This window comes from Labrus mixtus, chromosome 8, assembly GCF_963584025.1.
Source record: "Labrus mixtus chromosome 8, fLabMix1.1, whole genome shotgun sequence".
Taxonomy (NCBI): domain Eukaryota; kingdom Metazoa; phylum Chordata; class Actinopteri; order Labriformes; family Labridae; genus Labrus; species Labrus mixtus.
The window spans coordinates 1,807,229-1,831,280 of NC_083619.1; the positions used below are offsets into that span (position 1 = coordinate 1,807,229).

At 43.6% G+C, this 24,052-nt stretch overlaps 2 protein-coding genes across 7 annotated transcripts in view; one reads left to right on the forward strand and one right to left on the reverse strand.

Moving 5' to 3' along the window:
- The window catches only part of ctnnd2b (catenin (cadherin-associated protein), delta 2b), a 145,642-nt gene extending 134,705 nt beyond the window's left edge, over positions 1-10,937 (reverse strand). For all 6 annotated transcript variants that reach the window (XM_061043801.1, XM_061043799.1, XM_061043798.1 and 3 more), the window contains exon 1: positions 10,605-10,937. The gene's annotated coding sequence lies outside the window, so the exon portion shown is untranslated. The remainder of the gene's footprint in view (positions 1-10,604) is intronic.
- Positions 1-24,052, forward strand: part of LOC132978590 (neuropilin and tolloid-like protein 1) — a 609,128-nt gene that overhangs the window by 204,225 nt on the left and 380,851 nt on the right. The window lies entirely within an intron of this gene.

Here is a 24,052-nt window from a genome sequence, read left to right on the forward strand (position 1 = left end):
TTAACTCATCCATTCATACACATCCACACACTGATGGTAGAGGCTGCTGAGTAACGAGTCCATCAGTATTAACTCATCCATTCATACACATTCACACACTGATGGTAGAGGCTGCTGAGTAACGAGTCCATCAGTATTAACTCATCCATTCATACACATTCACACACTGATGGTAGAGGCTGCTGAGTAAAGAGACCATCAGTATTAACTCATCCATTCATACACAGTCACACACTGATGGTAGAGGCTGCTGTGTAAAGAGTCCATCAGTATTAACTCATCCATTCATACACTGATGGTAGAGGCTGCTGTGAAAAGAGACCATCAGTATTAACTCATCCATTCATACACATTCACACACTGATGGTAGAGGCTGCTGAGTAACGAGTCCATCAGTATTAACTCATCCATTCATACACATTCACACACTGATGGTAGAGGCTGCTGAGTAACGAGTCCATCAGTATTAACTCATCCATTCATACACAGTCACACACTGATGGTAGAGGCTGCTGTGAAAAGAGTCCATCAGTATTAACTCATCCATTCATACACTGATGGTAGAGGCTGCTGTGAAAAGAGTCCATCAGTATTAACTCCTCCATGGGACACATCGGACATGTGGCATCAGGAGCTGGGGATCAAACCCCTGACTTTGTTGAGACGACCGACTCTACCACTGAACCACAGCCGCTCTATGATGTATGGATTGTGTAACGGAGGTGGTCTCAGTTTTATGCAGACAAATGAAAGTATTATTCTCTCTTATTTTAATAAATGTGAAAGTGTGTGAAGGATCGGATCAGTCCTGATGGGCCGATGACGCAGCAGTCTTAGTGAACATGTGAGTTATTGTGACATGTGGTGTTAAAGCGTTTTGAGTAGAAAAAAACAGCTGTGTAACTGCAGTCCATTCACCGCTCCAACTTAATACAACATAGACGATATGACTGACGTGTTATTGTCCGGCCAGCGGAGGTCTGCAGCTGTTATCAGAGATTTAGAGGTTTAAAAATGTACATTTTTACAGTTTTAGACATAAAACTACTTACAGTCGCTGTGAGGCTCTACACTGACTCTCGCTGTTCTCTCTCAGCTCGTTAGCTTCTTGTACAAAGTAGAGATCACACTGCATTAGAGTGCCATCTTGTGCAATGTAAATATATAACTTGCTTTTAGGACACAGTGGTGAGGAAATGGTACGAGTGGGAACATGACAAATTGAACTGTTTTATTATTTAGTATTCTGCAGGGCGGCAGCAGCAAACAAGTTCATGTCTGATATTCAATACACATGTTGCAGAAGTTATTCATTTGTTCACACAAACATGAAAACAAACCAGAGGGGGACAAAACTCCCCACCTACTTCCACTCACCCACCCACTCTCACCCTCTCTCTCTGTCTCTCTCTCTCTCTCTCTCTGTCTCTCTCTCTCTCTCTCACTCACCCTCTCTCTCTCTCTCTCTCACCCACTTGAAGCTAATTGGGAGTCGACCCTCGCTGACCTGCTCTCTTCTCCAGAAGAGTCATCGCCATGACAGCCGAGTCTTGCTCATTATCCACAACAAGGGTCGGCCTTGTTAGAGCCCAAACTGCCAGAGCGCACCTGGCTGACATCACGGCGAAACCCAGAGTCCCTGTTACCACAGCAACCACAACTTGGCAACTGCAACTTGGCAACGTCCCACTCCACGGGGGATTGATTGGGTGAGCAATGCAGTGAGAGGTGGATTAGCAGGAGTATTATTGTCTCCCTGGGAGCAGAGGGACCGACACAGAGAGGATTGTGGACTCGCTGAAAACATGATGACAGTATTGACCTGAACTTGGCTGAACGCAGAGATGAAGGATGCTGGTTATTTATGCTTCCCTCATTAATGGACTGATGTGCTGCAGTGATTAGAAAAACAGTGTGATGTTCTTTTGACAGAGCAGGCTCTAGACCAGTAAATTTCTCATCTGTATATTGAACCACCCGAGTGTCTGTTTAATGCACAGCGTAGTAAATATAAGCTCAAAGCGATTTGGGAGCACAGTTTTTCCTGCTGCAAAGTGCACAGTACTCAACATCTGAGTGAACTGAACCAAACTCAAGTGACAAAACGACACGTCCAACAAACAGCCATTACCCTCTCCACAGCTCTCTGCTCTCAGGGCAGAGGATGAAGAGGGTGAACCACTCAGTGCCTGAGACGGAGACCAGGCACAGTGTTATTTGTCATCGTCCATTAGTGAACAAGTCGAACTCACAAGGAAAAAGCTGCAGAGAGGAGAGGATCGGAGGTCATCCAGTCACCTGGTTTTTGCATCAGATGAGTGCTGAAGTATTTATACAACGTCCATACAGCCAGGGTCAACATGACCACGGTCACACCTCCATGACCTCATTCACAATCATTCATGATTTACCGTTGAATATGAAGTATAGGACGCACGTTTACCCTTTATACCTGTGCATCCAATATACCAGTAAAGTATATCTTATCTTTTCTTATATTGCACGCGAGCTGATGTGATTGAACATTTACCCTCATTCTTTTTACATTGCGAGCTGTGATGGGATACAAAGCGACGCAGAGCAGACCCCCCTTTTAAAGAGCCCATATTATGCCCTTTTTGGGGTTCGCATATTTAATCTATGTACCTACTTTTGTACGTTCACAGTAGCTAAAGTTCTAAAAAAGTGTCTGTTTTCATGTACTGCTCCTCCTTGCTCCTTGCTCCCTCTACGCTCTGAGTCCGTCAGCTACGCTCTGCTGAGCCCACACTGCAGAGCCCCACGTGGGCCAAGTCTGCTCTGATTGGTCTGCCGATCCGCTCTGTCGTTATTGGTCAGTCGCTCAGCACGGTTCTCAGAAATGTCCCGCCTCTTTTACCATATTGGGAATGCAGCCACTGGCTCCATCCGAGGGGAGCATAAACATTAGCACCTTAGCACTACTGTGCTACCGCAGGCTACGGCATATCGTGGGCGTGCTACAGAAGTTAACGGGCATGCAACATGAGCTGCAGGGCTTGCCACAACGAGCCAATGGGCTTAGATCAGTGACCGCACACTGACAATGACGTCGGACTGACAAATTTTTATCGAGGGGGGCTAGAACCAAGCGTTACATGCGGCTAATGCTACAGCTAACAGGAGGAGGTAGGAGAAGCCGCGTTTCTGCGGACTTTGAATTTTTGCAAATAGATGTGCCTAAACATGCACAGGACACTTGAAAAACACACTAAAGGGCATATAAAACCAGAAAAAGCATAATATGGGACCTTTAACATCTTTAGTGTCTCATGAGCTCATAATCCTTCATTTAAATAAAATGGAAGTATATTGATCAGTAAATAAAACGTGGAGGGGGCGCCTCAATTAAAGTCAAGGAATGACCAGCGGAGTCGACAGCACGACTCAGAGATTCTGAGAATATATGTGAATGCACCTTTCATTGGTTTGGTCAGAGTTGTAGACGGTGCTCCGATTTAGTTTGAACATCATGATGTCAAAAAGTTTAGGTCCAATTTGTCAATCCATTAAACATAAAAACATAATCATTCAAACTCACCGCCAACCTCAGAGACCCTCTCTGTGTGTGCTAAGCCCCTGCTGCCAATCAGCACCATACTTAAATACATTTCAGTGGCTATAACAGCGCCACCATGTGGTAAACTAAAAACAAACAAATAAAGGCTCTAACAATATTGGACTGTACTCACACTGCTCCAGGACTAACCGGAGCACTCACAGTAGTCAAAAGAACCGGACCTATAAGTATCATCATGGCCAAACTATCGGCGACTACATGCAGGCTCTATCTCTTTGAGCTCGAGAGTAGAGTATCATCTGCAAACAAGGTGATTTAAAAATGCAATCGTCCTTTATCTTCAAACTGGGGTAGAACTAAAACCAAATCTTGAGGGACTCTTACATAATGATGCAAACGAATTTGCATCGACATGACCACACACTGCAAAGTTACAAAGTCAAATCCAGCACTGGAGGTTTTATAACAGGATGGAGAAGGATTATATTGCTGCACAAAGAGGACGCAGATATTCTGCGTCATGCATCGCCGTGATGTCAGCGACCCGGATTTATTCTCTTAGAATAATCGATTAAATGTCTCTTTGTCTCGAGTGTTGAAGCGCTAAATTACTGCCTAACTATTTTATACTATAAGTGCTGCAATTACAGAATGATTTTCCAGTTTTAACGGCGTGATGGCAGCGACTCGTATTGTTGTTTTTTTTCATCTCTTCCTGTGTATTTGCTCTGATCGGTTCAAGGAATAAAGTGGTTGTTGACCAGGCAGCAGATCTCACCATCTACTGGCTGAAGGAAGAAGGCGGGGAAGGGGGAGGGGGGCAGGGACGCCAGCTGTGATATGAATCAGATGCTGCTATGATTGGAATACAATGACCTCGCAACAAACAGTGTCGTCCCTCTCTCTCTCTCTCTCTCTCTCTCTCCCTCTCTCTCTCTCTCTCTCTCACACTCTCTCTCTCTCTCTCTCTGTCACCATGTGTCTCTTTCTCTGAACAAGGTTATCAGCAGAGATTATTGGGATAGGACAATAGACGGCTGATTCAAAGCGGTAGTGAATGTTTCAGAAACAGAACACATCTCATTTAGAGCCTAAATCCATCGTTTTCAATCCATTCTACACGCCACTGTTCTTGTTTTGGGAAGAATTCAAACAAGGACATGAGCGCTTTGGGATACACAGATTCTTGGTATTTTAATATCATTAATCCTTGTGGTTAAACGATGGAGAAAGGTTACCTGTGAAATATCATTAAAGTTCACGTTTTTACATGTGCGTTAACCATTTACATAAGCTTGATTATTAGCAGCAGTGCTACTATAATCAGCAGCCATCCAGTCTACAGGGGGAGATGAAATAGCATAACCACTGATGAAAACAACTTTGAAGTTAGTAAAGCATGCTAATGCTGCTACAGAAGTGGGTCATGATGTTCCATATAAATGAGTATTTGTCCGCCTCCTATAGCCTGTGTAGAGTATGTGTAGTATCCCTTAAAGCGTCCCGTGGAGTCTCGCTGCAGTTTGATTTCTAACATCTGACTCCTTTAGGTAGTGAATATTTCAGCACACGTTGGACTGCTGCCCCCGCACTTCAGACACAGATGACTGAACAGCCTCAGATTTTGTGTAAAGGATCGTATTCAACTTTATTTCTCAGACATTTAAGTGCTGATTCCTGAACCTTTCATCGATCATTGACTACAGCAGGCTGGCATGCAGCATCAACGCAATGATTCAACTCTGAAGAAGTTTCTTGCATTGAGGTTACTGGCTCCGGATTTTGGTAACTTGGGTCTATCTCAGTCTACCTCAGGTCTACGTCCTTCACACCTACTCACCCCCATCAGTCAGAAGAGTATAGGTAGAGGCGCTGCTTCTCAACATGCAGGGCAGGCAAATAATGGGGCCCCCAGACCAGTAGGGGGACCCAGAGGGCTGACAAACTTTAAACCACAGCAGAGGCTCAAAATGTGCACGTTTTGCAGGGACAGTAGGAAAACCTCCCTAACGTGGAGGGGGCGCCTCAATTAAAGTCAACGAATGACCAGCGGAGTCGACAGCACGACTCAGAGATTCTGAGAATATATGTGAATGCACCTTTCATTGGTTTGGTCAGAGTTGTAGACGGCCTCAATTAACGAGCTGCTCTGATTGGATGACTTTAAGAGGATATTAAATGACTTGGAGTTGGCGATCGAAACCCCCGACCTTCCAAATGAGAGATGATCAACACTGATCCACAGCCGCCCAGAAAGAGTCCCAACAAAGAAAATCATTCAGATCCTAGTTGAGTTTTTAAGGCGTGGTTACAGATTTATCAATGAATTATAAACATGTTGTTGTAAAACCTGAAAAAGCCTTTAAAGTGCTTATGGTGTGGGTTTTTTTGTGGTGTTTATTATCTGTTGAGTTAACGTTAAGAAAACTGACTTCTCTCTTGGGGGAGTCGAGATATTTGTTGTTTGCATAATCCAGATTAAAATGATCCAAAATAAAATAAACTACAATAACTCAAGCCGAGGCCTCTCTCTCTCTTTTGTGTGCTTCTGTTGTGTGTGTGTTTGTTGATGATGTCATGACATTACAGAGGGGTTGTAGATGTACTTGATCTACGATAACCACAGGAGTAAGCTTGATTTACATAACGTTAATATGAAGCATTTAGATCCATCCTGTTTTACAACCTGCAGAGACCTTCGAACTCTGCGAATGAATTGTCTAGTTTGTGTTTTTTATGTATTTAAAACGACATTATAGTCATATTTTCAGCCATTGTTAAAATTCATTGACTTCTTTAACCTTTCAGCCCCTTCTTTGTAGATTTAATGGAAAGAAAACCTTCAAATGACATCAGCTGACCTGTAGAGCACTAGTCGGGATTTAAACGATGAATTATGGTTGAAAGCAGATTTAAAATGAATCTTAACCAGCAGAGATATGATTACTGTCACCAAACAGAACTTTCTCTTTAAATGTGATCAGGTGTATTTTATTGTTATAAAGAATCAAAGACCTGCGCTTTATGGTCTGTGTGACGTTCACCAGTACGTTCAGAGACATTGTAAAGAGAGAGAGCAGTGATAAGAAGAAGAAGAAGAAGAAGAAGAAGAAGAAGAAGAAAGAAGGCTGGACATGTGCAGGTAGCTCAGACTACAGAGACAGAAACACCCCTAGGTGCTGCAGAGTGGATGATGGCGTGTTGTTGGTGGCTGATGGTGGAAAGAGGTGACCTTTGGATTGAATCTAACACTGCCGAGAACTTCTTTTTAGGTCGACTGTGATGCACTGCACAGTACTTCAATAACTCGGAGATCAACGTCAACACATTATATGTGATGAATCTGCTTCTGACTTATGGCTGAAGCAGATTTCCTGGTCAGATTTGGTGTAAGCCAATCGATCCCAACCAGCTCCCCCCTCCCTTAATTGTATCCGAGACAATCTAAGCCCCTGGAATCATTTTCATCGTGTCCATTGATAAACGTTTTTTTTTTTTTTTTTAAATACTTTATTTATAGCTTTTTCAGAAGACATAGAACATTCAAAAGGTTAACAAAGAAGAACAGTACCCCCTCCCCCCATCCCACTCTACAAACAAACAGAAAAAAAAGAAAAAAGAAAGAATGATATACATACACATAATGTACCCAAAATGCAAAATAAACATGAAAAAGACTGCATGTTCCATTTTAACATCCCGAGAGAAAAGGCCGACACACAAAGAAGACCTTTCAATAAACTATCCAGTGACACACCAAGCAGACGGCAAAGAACGAGTGGCGACTGTGGCGTCACCTCACGTTGCCTTTTGTCTTGGCCAAAAAAGTTGCTCTCGAACACATCAAGACCACCATGTACGTTCTGCACATTGCCTGGGAGGAAATATCTCTCCATGCCAGCAGGCGGAGTGATTCCTCTTACCAATCGTGCTGACGCTGACAAACGCCGATTCAACATGTTGAATCGGACAAAAGCAGGTAGCGACGGACACGCCGCAACAACTAGGGCGACGATCTCCTTTGTGTGTCAGGGCCTTTATCATGATTCTAGTCAATGTGTGCCATCTCATCTTGACATCCTGAGAAAAGACAAAGCCTCTCCCCCCCTCCCACTACTGAGAGTTTTGGCGCCCTAAGCCCTCCTAGGGGGGCTCGGACCCCAGGTTGGGAACCAATGGTCTAAACTGCCGTCGTCTGTGAAAGCGTTCACTGTGGAAGCCTTTCTTAAAAGTTTTGACCAAACACATCTCTAGGTTGTTACTGAATAAAAAGTGAAGTATGTGGATACTGGGGGAGCGTTTTCATGCAGGAGTCGAGGGGTTATTGAGTTCTCTATGGAGACTTTCTATGAGTCTAGACTTCCATATCTCTGAACACCATTTATTTAGACTGCAGGTGTGGGGCGGCCGCTGCAGTATTTCACATCTTGGAATCCGTCTCTGTGAGAATTTATGAAGTGTTAGTCCACATCCCATCCATCAGCCTCTTAATATAAGAACTTAATGAAGCCTGCTGAGGCCGCAGCAGCCGACGCCGCTCTTTAAAGACGGATGAGAACTCGCTCGTAACACTTTCTCTGAGCCGTGCTGGTGAGCATCACTTCTCAGACTCTCCATCAGGGACGTGGCTGTAGGGTCAGTCCAGCATGCAGCATGAATCATTGGTAATTAGGCAGAGAAATGAGAGAGGGGTAAGGATGGGGGTCTCTGTTACACCCCCGAGAAGCAGGTAAAGTAATGCTGCTCAGGTTGTTAGAGGAACACATGCAGTAATGCTGGTGAGGAAAAGCTCTTTGGATCAGTTAAATGTTGTGTGACGGAAACAGTCTCACCTGTTTGTGTGTTTGGAGCTAAATGTAGCTCGTAGCAGTCGGTAAACTCAGGCTGCAGAGCAAATGAACGCTGGAGCACACGGAGCCGAGACTGTCGTCATGTTTTTTAATCGCACCGTGAGCAAAGAGCTTGTCTTAATACCGCCTCTCATAAATATCTCTTTTTTGGACTGATAAAGGGAAGTTTATGGTCCTCAACATGAGGCTTTGGACCCTAAAGAGGGTTTTAAAAAACAATCTGAGCGGTCTTGAGATGTTTACATTCATGATAATTTCCTATCTTTGCCTTTTTATCGTCATAAAGTAAGGAAAGATTCACCCTCTGAGAGTCAACACTGCACAGGTAGCATCACTTTGCTCAGGACAGTGGATGCTATTTTGGAGCAAAAGTTTTAGCAAAATTCAGCAAATTTCTTCATTTCGTTGTTTTTTTGGCTTGTTATTTTGTAGGAAATTGAAATGAAACAGTCGTATGTTAGCTTTAGTGATGTTAGAAGGCAAAACTGTAACCTTTTCATAATCCAGAGAGGCTCCTAGTTTTTATGCTAAGCTAACACCAGTGTCTGCGGATAACAGTGCAGTACACAGTACTCAGACTGCTAAAAATGTGCTTTTTCTCCGTTTGCCTCATGTCACGACACAACAAGAAACCCTGTGAAGCATTTGCTCTGTGTCTGTGTCTCTCCTTCTTCTGGGCAGGTGGACCAGCAGGAGGTCAACATACAAGTGTGTAGCTAGGCTAAGTCAACTAGCTGGATGGCAGAGAAGACAGCGTTTACTTTGTGGAAATATCTTTACAGAAATGTAAAGTTGTCTGTTCATGGGCCCCTCATGCAGCCTGGCTCCAGAACCCCCCCCCCCCCCCCCCGCCCTTATGGGGGCCCTGTGTATAACAAATCAAAAATGACAACAGAGGTTTTTATATGTTATAGGGACTCGCAGCTGAAAGTGACATTGCTAAACAATCAATCAATGGTTCATTGATTTAAAGTATAGCTATTCATTTTTGACAGACCCAGAAAGCCGCCCCAGCTGTCCCCTCTTCAGCTCAGTACATGTGAACACACCTCAATGACAACCAAAGCAGGGTCCATCCATCCTCATGCTGCCTCACACACGTTTCTCCTCTGCCACAACATGACCCATATGCAGAAAGAGGAAGCTGCTCGTCTAACCACCTTAATAATCATTTTTTTTAAATCACTGTGGGACACATTCTGCTCTTCTGGCCTTATCAGGATCCCCCCCTGCCCCCTCCTCTCTGGCTTCCCCGACACCCCAAAATCCCTCACGTTAAACTTCTTATTAGGGCACGCTAACTCCTCCATCTTGAGAGTGATCTGAGATGTACCACAGCTCATAAGAGAAAACACGAAGTATCTCTAAATGAGGCATCATGAACCCACAGTGACGCTGTGGGGGGCTAATTCAAGCAAGGCCCCAATTCCTGCCAGGTCACAGAGCAGAAATCCACACACTATTACCAACGCTATCATTATGATGCTGTCTGCTCAAACATAGCTCCTCTGATCACTGCAGCCAGATGAACGGGATTAATGAGTCCACAGTGGGGAGGAGAAAGAGCCCGCAGGTGATGAGGATCACACTGTGGGTGTTTTTACACATCAACATAGAGCAGGCAGGCCGGAGCTGCAGCTGCACAGAGGCTGCAAGGTGCTCTTCATACAGCTCACATGCTTCATGATGGCTGAGGGAAACAACAACTGTGATCGTACGAGCATCGCCCTGCACAGACAACACAAAGACAGCAACGACGCGCCGCTGTCTGCTGAGATAACCGCGCAGAAAAAGCTCAAAACTACGCGTTTCCACATTTGCCAACCCCCCACTCAAGCCCCCATTCCCCCCTCCTCCACCCGTCCCCCACATACCCCGGCCTCTGTTCGAGAGACGGATGGACGGATGGATGGCGAGTCGAGCTGAAATGGGGGGGGGGGGGGGGGGGGGGTCCACAGAAGCGCGAGCGCACCCACAGCCCTTTTAGCGCATCATCATAACAAAAAAGAAACACACACACACAATCCACACCACACTTCGGATTAAACGGACACCAAAATCTGAAAAACATCTGGCACACACACTCCGTGTAAAAACACACCCGACAGCCATGTTCCCAGCAGGCTGTCTCATTCTGGCGTTTCTCAAGCATTCACGCAGAGGGAGGTGCGAGACGAGCGGAATAAGGAAACGGGGATGACATTGCGCCTGCTTACTGTGAAATAAATTTCCCTCGGGTGGATGGAGAGCCTCCGTTTTTCCCCTCTTGACTCCCCTCCTTTCCGACGTGCGAATTCCCCGAGATTCAGACCATGCAAGCCAGGTAGTAGTCGGTCATCTCCACCCTGCTTGGTATTTGGTCCAGCGCGGTGTGTGCGAGAGATAGAAGAGGAAGGAGAAGAAGAAGAAGAAGGCGAGCCAGCATCCGAGAGGACAGAGCCAGCTGTGGGGAAGGAATGAGGGAGGAAGGAGCGGCCGGGCCGGAGCGCTGCGCACACAGGAGGAGGAGAGGAGGAGGAGGGAGGAAGATCGTCTCTCTATCTCTCTCTCTCTCTCTCTCTCTCTCTCTCCTCTATTCCACAATATAACATCCCCCCATCCCCGACCGACAGACTGACAGACGGCTTGGGTACCAGTGTCAGCAGCGCCACCCACCGGTGATGAGAGGAATGCATGTATGGAGGGTGATTAGTGCCACGCTGAGGAAGCAGCTGGAAGAGGAAGCAGCTGGAAAGGGAAGGCAGTATGAGCTGTTGCTGTTACCTCATTTAGCCTCATCAATTAAATATGAAAATCACTTTAGGCTACAAAGTAATTAAAAAATGATTTAAAAATGTCCAAATGTTTGTTTTAATAACGCTTCTTCAGCTGTTTGAGTGACAGCTGCAACAGCCGGCTTATACAACAAAGATGTCTATTCATTATGATAGCATGCTAAATGTCTTCATTAATATTCATAACGTGCTTTATTTATGTTTAATCAACATCACTGCTGCCATATCTTAAGAAGAGGAAGAAAGCATACTCGAACATGCTACACACACACACACACACACACACACACACACACACACACACACACGTAGGCGAGGATTAAACACACACACACACAAAGAGGAACCTGTCGGGATGTCAGAGTGAGGTGACTGCACATGTTTGGAGTTTGCTGCCTTAATCAAGGGCACTTCAGCAGTGTTCTGGAGGTGAGCTGGCACCTCTCCAACAACCAGACCCAGTTCCAAACTTTGGTCCTACCAGGACTTGAACTGGCATATCCTCTAGTTCCCATCCTAACCAGTTTCCTGTGGACTGATCTACTGCTGCCCCAAAGCTCCCAGTTCATGATCATACCCACACCTCCTGATGAATGTTTAACCTTTGTTCATGCCGTTTTCACAGATTTAAATACCACCAGAAAACCACAAACCAAGATGATTGTGACCATCAGCAGCAAAAGTTGAGTTAATGAAGCTCTAATGTGAGTTCAGTCAGGAAGAATTGAATTGCCTTCACGATCGGGTCTTACCCGCAATTCACACATACTCCGTGCGCGCCGCGGTCCGTCAGCGCCACGGTTTTGCTCTGTCGGACGGCTCGCACCCATTCACACTGGATCCGTTTCTGCGACGTCAGCGCAGCGGAGCGCACGCATGACACATCACAGGAGAACTACAAGATCCCGCGGGAATAAAGAGAAAAACATGCAAACAACATGTTGCTTTGTCTTTCTGAGGATGAATTGTTGTTCATTCGGTTCCTGTTTTGACGTAATGTTGATAAAGTGATGAAAAATATGATCGGGAGTCCGTATATTGTGTTTTATTTTGAAATTGACCGAATGTTCTGTGCGTTTCCTTGTCTGACTTCCTGTCCGGGCTGTCATATTCTGTCCAGCTTGACGCGTGCCTGCAGCGTACTCCGGCGAAAATAGCTGCGTATTTGAAACAGAGCAGAGACGTAGTGCTGTTGGTGGCACGCGCCGGAGACGGACTGCAGTGCGCCCTGTGTGAACACAATGATTGACTAGAGTGGAAGCTAAGTACAACGTAGTGTGCGGCGTTGATGGACCGCGGTGTGCACGGAGTATGTGTGAATTGGGCTTTCCTCTCTTTCATCCCTTTTTGCACGCTCGCTCATGTTTCTGCTGTCATTCTCTGAGGTTGACATTGGATAATCAGATGTCTCTTCAGCTGTATTCATCTAACCAATCACATGGCCTTCCTCCCTCATCGTCAGCCTGTTTCTCTTTTCAATATGATTCTTTCTCTGCTTTAAGTTCCTTCATGTTGATGTCTCGTGCACCCCTCTACCTCCCCATCACCGTCCGTCTTCACAGAAACATCATCCATCAAATCTTCACCCATCAGCTTCACCACCACCAGGGTCTAGACTCCATGGGGGGATTTATTCAGTTGTGTCACGTTAGGTCAAGTTAAGAATTTTTTTTTTTCTTAATTCACATGTCTCTCGTGATCTGAACGAAGACTTTGATTGGTTACAGGATCTAGTGTAACTGAGGCACTGAGTGAAAAACGAGTCAGGTGCTGAAGAATAAGAAACACTGACCGTTTCAGAATATCCACAGTTCAGTAGGCAGTACGTACTTTTCAGTAGGGAGTTTCAGTATACTGAACTTTCGTGGTCATTCAGTATGCATTTTTTGGGTCCACCTCAGTATACTGAACATTTCAGTATGGATACTAACTTCCGGGTTTCATGCAGTATAGATCGGATGCATCCTTTCAGGAAATGAATTGTATTTTACCACCCACAATGCTGTGCGAAATTAAACCTAAATCATCACTTCATGTGCTCCTCCAAATCAAAACAAACGAGCGTGGATTAATTTGATCTTAATTTAAAGTCCCGACTGAAATCACTACTTTTAATTAACAAAAAATGTCACAAATGTCTGCATTATTATAAAACCTTTCCCCCTCTATTTAAATAATGATTTCACTATTTAAATGTGTCTTTATTGGTTTATTTTATATTCTGTATATTACTGTCTTTCATTTGTACTTTTCTTTATGTACTGTATGTTATTTAGTTATTTAATCTGTCTTTTACTTGATTTACATTGTAATATTGTTTTTTGTTTACCTGACTGTATATGCGCATTACTCTTCTTGAATAAAGCTAAACAAAAAAAACAAAAAAAACGGGGGGATGCGTAAATGACGCCACTTCCATACTGAATGAATCAGAAGAAGTAGGAACAAATATCTGCCTACTGTGCGCGCCTACTGAATAGTAGGTACTAACAGTATGCAGCACAGATAGTAGGTACTGCCTACTGCCTACTGACAGATTGAGTAGGTATTTGGCAATTCAGATACAGCCCCTGACTAATCTTTGCTGCAGCTGATGAGTGTCGTGATGCAGGCATACCTCAGGGTTTACCAGTCGTGTCTTTTTGGTTTTTAGTTTATTATGGCGCCTGTGAAGTGAACATTTTTGTTTTGTGTGCACGTTACCCAACATCCATTACCTATCCCCCCTTTTTCCTGTTCAGGGTCACTGCGGGCTGGAGCCGATCCCAGCTGCCACTGGGCAAGAGGTGGGGTTACACTCTGGACTGTTCACCAGCCAATCACAGACACTCACATTCACATCTACGGGCAATTTAGAGTCAGCAGTTAACCTAACGAGCATGTCTTTGGACTGTGGGAGGAAGACGGAGTACCTGGAGAGAACCCACACATGCACGAGAGAACATGCAGACTCCACACAGAGAGACTCCTGTCAGACGGGGATTCAAACCAGGAACCTCCACACAGAGAGACTCCTGTGAGACGGGGATTCAAACCAGGAACCTCCTCACAGAGAGACTCCTGTGAGACGGGGATTCAAACCAGGAACCTCCTCACAGAGAGACTCCTGTCAGATGGGGATTCAAACCAGGAACCTCCTAGCTGTGAGGAGACAGTGCTGACCACTGCACCACCATGCAGCCTCAATGGCATTGTGTTGATCCTATAGTTAGATTCAGCTTCTTTAATGCCCCACAAGGGGAGCTTACAGAAGACAACACGTACAAGGACAACATCACAGTAGAGAGAAATCACAGTGAAATCAAATAAGAATAAAAACAGAGGTTTAAATAATAATAATACATTTGATTTATATAGCGCTTTTCTAAATACTCAAACATTAAACCTCCAAACATATTAAAAAACAGACAAATAAACACAGGAGAAGTGGAGACAGAAAACACCAGCTGCTCTGGCAGCGTTATCTTCAGTTCACAAGTTATTACTGTGCACGAAAGTTTTCATAAGATAATTAATACTTCCCACATGATAATTATAATGAAGGTTACAGATAATAATTGGTGTGCACAAGATGATTACTATTACTTTTTGGGGCTTCAGGGGCTCTGTAGTTTAAAATCAATCTGAAAACCTAAAATAATGAAAGCGTGCCATAAAAGTAATCCTTATGCAGGTTTGAGCAGATGTAAATGTTATTCAGTTATAGAGAGGAACTCAAATAGATCAAAGGATCCATGTGACTCTTCCTGCTCGTCTTCTCTCTGCACTAAAGACATCGATGTTCAGGGAGCTATTTAGACATGTTCCAGAGAGATATACATGAATGGTTTTGTGCCAAGCAGCAACCTCTGGTGTTGAAAAATAAAGTCAATGCTGAAGTGTAAAATCCTGCAGTTCGTCGAGTGTCCACTAGAGGCTGGCTGCAGAAGCACAGGAAGTCACATACACACCCATTCTAAAAAGTCTGTTTTTACAGCAGAGATTAACATGTTTACAGACAAATAGGTGTGATTAGCTCATGTCTCGATGGACACACACTGTACGGGGGGGTGAGTGTTTTGATGACTCATCAGTTTTGATTTGATGAAGGATAAGAGTTATTCACAATAAGGCGTGTAGCTGACCTGATTGACAGGTGGGCGCGGTGTAACGGTTTGTCAGGAGGTTTAAAACCCGCCTCAGCTCCAGCTCTCAGCCTGTCGTTAGGATGACTGAAAGTTAGACTGAGACAGCATTTCCAGCATGGAGACCGCCATCGATGGGACTCTTGTCTATCTTCTGTCTCTCGTCTCTGTCTCTTGTACATCGTCTAAAACACTTTTTAATGTGTGCTGTAATGTGAGAGCGCCCTGCTCCAACTGTTCCTCCCAGTGTACTCTATCCGAGCTATTCTTATTCTCGGCTGCTCTAATGACCTGACATCTCCACAGGGATCATTAAAGTTTCATCTGACCTCATCTAAAAACTGAAGTCCCCTTAAGCAAGGCACATGTCTGCTCCAGTGAAGTTGCTCAGTGTCCATCAGGAAGGGGAGTGTGTGTTGTAATGAGAAGCTCCTTGGATGTGTCAGTGTGTGTGCATGCATGTGTGTGTGTGAATAAGGAATGATGCTGCAGGGAGGAACACATTAAAACTATGTAGACACAAAGAAGAATATTTCAGGCTGTGAGTGTCGGACAAAAAGGCAGCAGATAACCAGTCTCCAGTCTGAGACTGGTTATCTGCTATATCTTTTAAAACTGGTGACAAAGACAACAAAAAGCATCCACTCTACCTCATTGGTGCACGGTGACATCATGCAGAACGAGAGGGAGGGAGAGAGCGAGAGGGAGGGAGAGAGAGAGGGAAGGAGAGAGGCAGTGAAGTCAGGACCTACAGCCTATCAGTCTGTGTCTAGACGGAGGATTAGTGCTTCATGTACATCACAAACACTCTATCCTTCAATTGTCTATCATCATCCTTCTTCCCATTTCTGTGCATAAGGGGCAGATTGAAAGGTTGCTCTTTCAAATCACAGGGCTGGCATGTATGAGTGCAGTGAGCAGATCTTCTCTTTTTAAAAACATATAAATACTCTTCGACATGATTTGAAAGCTTGGTTTATAGACCCCGCTGTACGAGCTCTACTTGTTTGTCCTTCTCTAGTCAGAAGCATTTCAGGTTCAATCCTCGATTTTGGTCGAGGAGGAAAGATCACAACATGTTTTGGATTGACCTGAATTTGGATATATTTATTTATATCTATTGTACAATCTCCGACAGATTTAGACCCGACCTTTGAGTAGCATGATTGAAGTCAAGTGGAATTTCAGCCTGATTGTGCGTCGTCTGTCATGCAGTGTACAGGGGGGCACAACGTTTGATCGTGACCCGATCAGGCGCCCCAACAGAAAAACATCTCTCACAACAAGATTGTGTCAGAACAAAACAGTAATAAGCTCCTCTCTTCAAAATTGTATTTGAAAATCGAATCAAGCCCTCTCATGATCCCCTGGACTACTGGCTCCCTCTGGTGGTAGTTAAGAGGACATGCAGGAGCCTCTGGAATGGAGAGGTTCAAAATTCAATCATAGCTCTCATTACTGGAGATGGACATTTGTGATGGAGGGGAGCTCGCAGATCCACTTTAGTTACCTCCTGGGTCTGACAGGGTTTTTTTGTGAATGTTTTGTTAAAGACACTTAGGATTTTTGTCAGGGATCTCAAAACGTTAAAGGTCACTGCTAACACCTTCCTGTTCTCTGAGGATTTAGACTCCCTCTTTACAAATACAGATACTGAGCAAGGACCTGAATTAAGCTTTCAGCGCGCCCCAAGAACAGATCTCTGAAGCTATTACAAATTAAATTAACCCCTAATGATGACAGAAAATATTCCCTCATTCAGGGATCTAGCCATTTTGGTGCCCTAGGCGAGATTAGGATTTGGCGCCCCTCATAAGTTAATGTCAGTTTTCTATTTTGCTGCACTTGAAGCACAGATGCAGAGGTTTTTACAGGCCACACCTACTAGTTAAATGGTCTTAAGTGCCGATCATATGGGTGGCAAATATACCTAGACCGACCGCCTAGCATAACATGCTGCATCGCTAGATCCCACAGCGCGAGTGTTGCCAGAACCCGCCCTACTCTGTTTCTGATTGGTTGGTAACGTCTGTTAGGTTGAGAGCGAGATCTGCTTTGCTCGCATACCATTGGTAGGTGAACTCTACTGAGCTGAACTTCATCATACGCATTCACAACAAATTCCCACGTGTATCTATTTTGATACATATATTTTTTCCACTCATGGCCTCACGTCGGAGATCCGGCACTGGTCCCGGAGTACTTTAAGCCCTGTTTTCACTTTCAGGAGTTTGCTCTCCTACTAGCTACAGTACGGTAGTTAAGCTCTGAGTGAACGTTGAGAGAAGCAGAGGCACAGACCTGCTAGCTTGCAAGCTCTCTGCCCGACTCCGCTGGTCACTCTTTAAATTTAATATAGGACTCTCAATCAAAAGAGCGCTTGACAAGATTTATTTAGGAACAATACACCCCAACTGCAGGCTTCGGCGGCGCCCCTCCAGCATGTGGCACTCTAGGCGACCGCCTTTACGGCCTATGCCAAGAGCCGGCCCTGCCCTCATAAATGCTAATATCTATTTGGCTGAATGGGAGCTAAAGACTTTCAAAAATGCACAAATGTTCCTTCGCTGTACCTGAGATATCTTCAGCTTATGGGCAGACACAAAGGCAGCTTTTGAGGGATTTCTTAGCATGCTAAATGCTCGTCACAATCAAATCAAGTTAAGCACAATGCACAAAAAGAAAGGTGGATGTTTTAGATACACAAGTCTTCTTCATGCCAATTTAAGGCAGTGCTCATTAAATGCAGCTTTCCTCCCCAACATACTTACTGTGCTCCCATAAAATCCCAATGAATCCAGTACCTCAATGGTCAGGAGGACCACAATTTAGGTGCACAGAGGTCATTCCAGATGTTTCCTCAGAGAAAAAAGCAAAGGAGACTCAGATCTTTGGGTAGAAGATCTGAGTTAGGACAGGCCAATAGGAAACAATAGAATCAGTCTGATTTTGTCACGTGCTGTTAGGGCACGGTGTTAGGCCTCCTGACAAACAGCTACAACACACACCCACCTGTAAGTCAAATCAACTCACCCCTGATTTTGCAAATGTAGAATACAATCTTATTATTAATATAATGAAAACTGTAGTTTTCACCAAGAATGAAATGAGCTACAGAGACCTAAACTGATTTTTTTTTTTATTCAAATTGTCTTAATTTTCAACACTGGAAGTTCTGGTTTGGCTCCAACAAACAAACTGCAGGATAAAGGTGTTCACAGCTTTTAGCCACGCCATTGGCACCAATCAGGAAGTGCCATCCTCCACCAGCCAGGTAACTCAAAAACGAAAATATAGTGATTTGTAAAACATCAATATGTGTTTAATCCTTCAGGGAAAAAATCTGTGCAATGTTAGATCAAATGCAATAATACAAATAATAAATCAAACTATAGGCCTTTGCACACCAGACACATATTTTAAGTGCTCAAGCTCCTACCGATGTGAACAGTCTTTGTTAAAACTTCCAACTAAGCTAATGTAACAATAGCTGACATAAAGCTAACCTCAACGTTATCTGTCACAGTTTAAAGTCATGTCGGGTGTTTTAGCGGTCACAACATGACTTAACTCTAAACTGTGCAAAAACTGTTTCCATGTGCTTTTCTATCGGGCCAAAAACATGTAATGGTTTAAAAGAACCATTGATCAGAAGGAAATTGATAAATTGGATTCCCAATTGAAATTTGAAGAACATATCAGAAAAGTGTCAAAGACCATCACGACTTATAAGATATTGTTTACCAATTAAGGCTGCCCAGCTATACATGCACACTATGATTTTATCACATTTTTCGTATTGTATAACCGTCTGGGGCCAGGCCACCCAATCAGCAATGAAGCCTATATTATATGTTGTCATTATACAAACAGACCCTAAAAACACTGGATCGACAGCCAATGAAATGGCATTATTGCAAAATTCAACAAAAGTTTAATTTATTAAGCTTTGACAATTTCATAAATGTGTCGTTTATTAAACTAATGTTTAAGTGTGTGAATAGTATTGCCCCAGAACTGGTCAGTCAAATGATTCAGAAATACTGAGGTGCAGTTAGTGGAGACTGTAGACCAGGAAAGCATTTGGCCAGTCCTCCTTCTCATTTAAAGGCCCACAGATTTGGAATACCCTCCCAGCTGAAATACAAATATTAACTGATTCCAAAGCTTTTAATAACAAGGCAACACTATGGCTTAAACATAGGCAAACATGCGAACACTAATCAGATGTTTTATTATAGCAAAGCATATATTACTTATTTTTGTTTGTTCATAGTTGTTATTTTAGTTATTGCTCTTAAATTCTTACTCTTAGCCATTATCATCAATCTGTATGTCTATGTGTGTGTTTGTTTTTGTGCATCTATGTTGCTGCAATGTTTATGTATGTAGTTGCAGTTTTTACATCTGTTTTACAGTGTTTTCATATCGTGTATGTGTTATTTCCTAAAAGCCTAACCAGGGACAAGGACTGCAAATTAGCCATGGCTAGAAGTCATACATCAGAAGTATACATTGCATCGGTTGCACTTTAATCAGATGTAACAATGTCTAAATGTATTGTCCCTGACAAATACAATAAATATGCATAGTACTAATCATTTGCTTTTGTATAGCACCCAGAGCAATGTAGATGTTGAGGAGGAGCAGGAGAAAGATGCAGGGCCAGCGCAGCGTGTGTCTGAGCAGGCAGAAAGTGAGGGAGAGTGTGGTGCTGTAGCTGCCAGCCAAAGCAAAGAGCAGTGACAGCATGCTGGAGGAGTATTTAACATAGGTGAGACAGGTAGTGCCATGAAACACCTGTACCAAATCAGTAAAAAAAAACAATACCAATAAAATCCTCTTTGTAAATTTTATTTCACACATAAGACAGTAATCTGATTTGTATATGTGCTCAAAGAAACCGACAAAGGAGTATGGATCATCAAATCCCAAACTGTGTCACCCTATGGTTTTAATGACAGGTCTAAGGGAGCAATGGCGACCCCTGGTGGGTGTTTTGTGGACTATAGAAATAAACAGAAGCAAAATCAAAACAGCTCTCTTCCAGAACTTAACTGAGTGAATGTGTTTGTTGTCTACATTTCTGAGTGCTTTATTATATATAGTTATTTTGCAATAACTTTTCCAAACTTTGACACTCTCCCTTGTTTGCATGCATTAATTTAAAGTTATTTACTTTCATATAATCGTTCTCAGTCAATATCATTATTTTAATGGAGTAAATATTAACAGTTTTTTTTTTCAAACCAATTTAAAAAAAATTGGTTTCTGGCACCGCGTGGGTGGCAGCTTTTTACGGCAGCTCTGACCCCCTCGTTGTTGTTTATTTTGTTAATACTGACCTTTTTTTTTTTTTTCTCGTAGGACTTACTAAAACTTCCTCGGGAGACCCATTCTATGGAAGCTACTAGTGATCAGAATTCAAATTAAAAAACTCATTTGAAAATGAAATTTTCATTAACATAAATGGGCTGGATGTGAGTTCCAGGTTGCTGTATGTTCTTGGGAAGGTGGGCAAGCTGCAGTTCCTCCGACTTTATGTGGACCCCTACATGCCCACATTAAAATACCTTTCAAGCATCCGATGAGTGGTGCCATTGTTGCATGTGGATTGTTGCACCCAACGTCCCAAACTGCCCTCCTTTCCAGGGCAGGAACTTACCTGAGACACATGAGGGATCTCAAGGATAAGCTGGTCTCTCAATTGGGATGTCACATCGAACAAGTGGTGCGGTTCGAAGGTAAAATCCCATTGTCCCGTTATAGTTAGGGCTGGCGCTGGTGTAGACCAGCTCCTAGTTATGCTGCTATAGGCTTAGACTACCGGGGGGACTGGCACCCTGAGCTCCTCTCTCTCTCTCTCTCTCTCTCTCTGTGCATATACAGTACATCATATTACTGCATGTATCTATCTATAAATCTCAGTCACTAACCACCTACTTTCCTGGGAGCTCTTGAGCTCTTTTATGCTCCTCGGGATCATTGGTTGACGGCCTGCCAGAACAAGATTGTTTTGTCCTTTGACCCCGCAGCATTCTTTGACCTCCCATATGTGGCACCACATACCAATGCCAGTTGTGGGGAAACACCTCCACCACTCCATAACTGGACCAAAGGTTGCATTCAAATGGTCCACATTGAGCGTCTCTTCCCTCTTTGCCAGGTACTGCAGGGACTTTGTTCAGGTCCACCTTGGTGAGGAAAAGCTGTCTCCTTGACACTGCAGGCATGTCTGGAGATCGAGAGGCGGTCTCTTGCATATTCCAGGACCATGGAGAGGTATAGGGACCATGGTATGCCCTGGTATGGTATGCCCTGGATGGAGAAGGTCCTCTCTCGTCTTCCAGCAGGACTTTGTGGGGCTATTCACTTGAAAGTGGTGACCTTTTTGTGTTCAATTGGCATTGTCATGAACGGAGACTTTGTGGATTACAACCACCTGAGGGAACTTCTTTTTGAAATAAGTCCCATCATGTCACAGGCCCAGCTGCGGAAGCTGTAAGTTTCCCTTACCCTATTTGGAGTCTATTGGTACCCACTTTCTTGTGTTGTTTCTGTGAAATGACTTGTGTACTTCCTGAGTCTTGCAACACATCCCAGGTGGCTAGCTTTAGTAAAAGGGTCAGGGAGAGGTGAATGTGTGTGTGTGTGTGTGTGTATTTTTTTGTTTTTTTTAATAATGAAGATGAACAACACAGAACTGAGTGCTCAATAGGGGGTAAATAGTGTAAAGACACTAAGAAAGAACAAGATATTTCTTTAGTTTTTTAGGGGGTTTTTCTAACTATGAACATGAACAGTTGAATGTAGTGTGTAAAGACACTATATACACATAATTTAAAAGTGGTTGTTTTTTTAAACATACGGAAGACAACAATGAACACTACAACACTTACTCGCTCTATTTCAGGGCCACCTGATCCTACGTGCCTGAAAAGGTGCCAGTGTTCTATTGAGCAGCTTCTTCTTTTTGCACCTCTGGATGTACAGAGTGTCTGCCTCCTTGAACTTGTCTGTGTCAATGAGGGACAATTCAACCTCAGACCAAGGTTTGTTGGTATTTGCAGGAAGACATAACGCAGCAGACTGGACAGCAGGCCGGATGTCGTCCTGCTCCTCCACTGCCTGGCCATCTTCCTCTGGCTGGATGACCTGTTCATAGCTCTGTACAGGTACCGTGGGCTTGTTCAGCCTTGGACCTGGTGGTGTCACATGGAACAGGATGCTCTCGTGGACATTCCAGATCAGCACATTGTACACCTTTGGTTAGGGTTCCCTGGTGTTGCTTGTTTCCCTCGTGTGTTTGTTTAATGTTCCCCAGTTTAGTCTTCAGTGTTTCCTGTGTTATTTTGTAATTTCATATCCTTGTGTCCCTCTATGTTCTAGTGTGTCTTCAGTGTTTCATGTATATATTTTGTAGTTGTCCTCAGTGTTTCTTGTCCTGCCTCTGTGTGTTTCCCTCCAGTGTTGATTGCCCTCATTGTCTTCACCTGTGTCATTAGTCTCACCTGTGTCTGATTACCCCTGTGTCTATTTAGTCTCTGTTTCTTGCCCTCTGTGTCAGTTCATTCTTGTTTGTCGGTGTGTTATGTCAGTTTTTCCTCATGTGCCCTGTTTTTGATCCCTGTGTTTTTTCGTTGAAAGTAAGTTTTTGTTTGCCTTCTGCCTTTTTGTTAAATTAAATTATTTTGGGTATTCTGCACTGAGGGCGACTCTCTCGCCTCTCGACCGAAAGGTTGAGGGTTCAATCCCCACCTGAGCAACAGGTCCAATGTGTCTTTGGGCAAGACACTTAACCCTGAATTGCTCCCGCTGCTACTGTGGCAATGTACGTCGCTTTAGATAAAAGCATCTGCTAAGTGAATTGTAACATCGTAACTTCCTGCCTCTGTGTGACAGATTGTCTTCGTGTGAAATGGTATTTAGGAGTTTGACCTTGTAACCTGAGTGGTAAAAAAATACGTGATCATTTCAAAGATGTGTGGGTTTGTTCTTTGTCAATTCTTGAGACAGTTTTGGTATGTTGTTCACAGGACAAAATCCATACAGCAGACAGTTGTCCCCAAACACCAGAAGAGATTGTAATGTGTTGCCCTGGAATAACCTCAAATTCACCCAAAAGCCCCCTTTCCTGTTTGCTGATAAAAAAACACAACTCATTGATTAACTGTTTGAAAGAGACTTTGCATTGGAATGTCAAAACAGGATATCATAAAACCCTTGGAATAATCCTCTAATCTACAATTGGTAAAACAGAACATGTGTGAACGACCTCGGAATTAGCACACTCAGGAACACAGCCGTCTGCATCTAGAGACACGGCAGGGGATGCCTTTGATGTGCTCTGGACTATCTCAAAACTGACCTAGCAGCTGTTGAACAATCTGTCCTAACCAACATACTCAATTTCTGATATAAAAGAATGTCTGTTCAATCCCTGAATCAGAGATATATAATTGTAACACTTTCATGAGTTAGAATCATAGCGGAATCTATGACTGATTATATATGTAGGAAGTCTTTTTATATTACCTGATGAACTTTCACTGAATCTTACGTGGCACACTATTGCCCCCTAGTGGCAAGAGCGCAAATCTGAGTTTTAGAATTAAAGAAATTATGATAAGTTAATTATGTTTTGTTCTAGTTATAGGAGATGGTATTTGAAGATATGACTTTATACTTTTCATAGTATGTGTTTTTGAGACTGTTGAGTGTTATAACACTGGTTTTATTTTCATACAGGCAGAAATCGTCTGACTG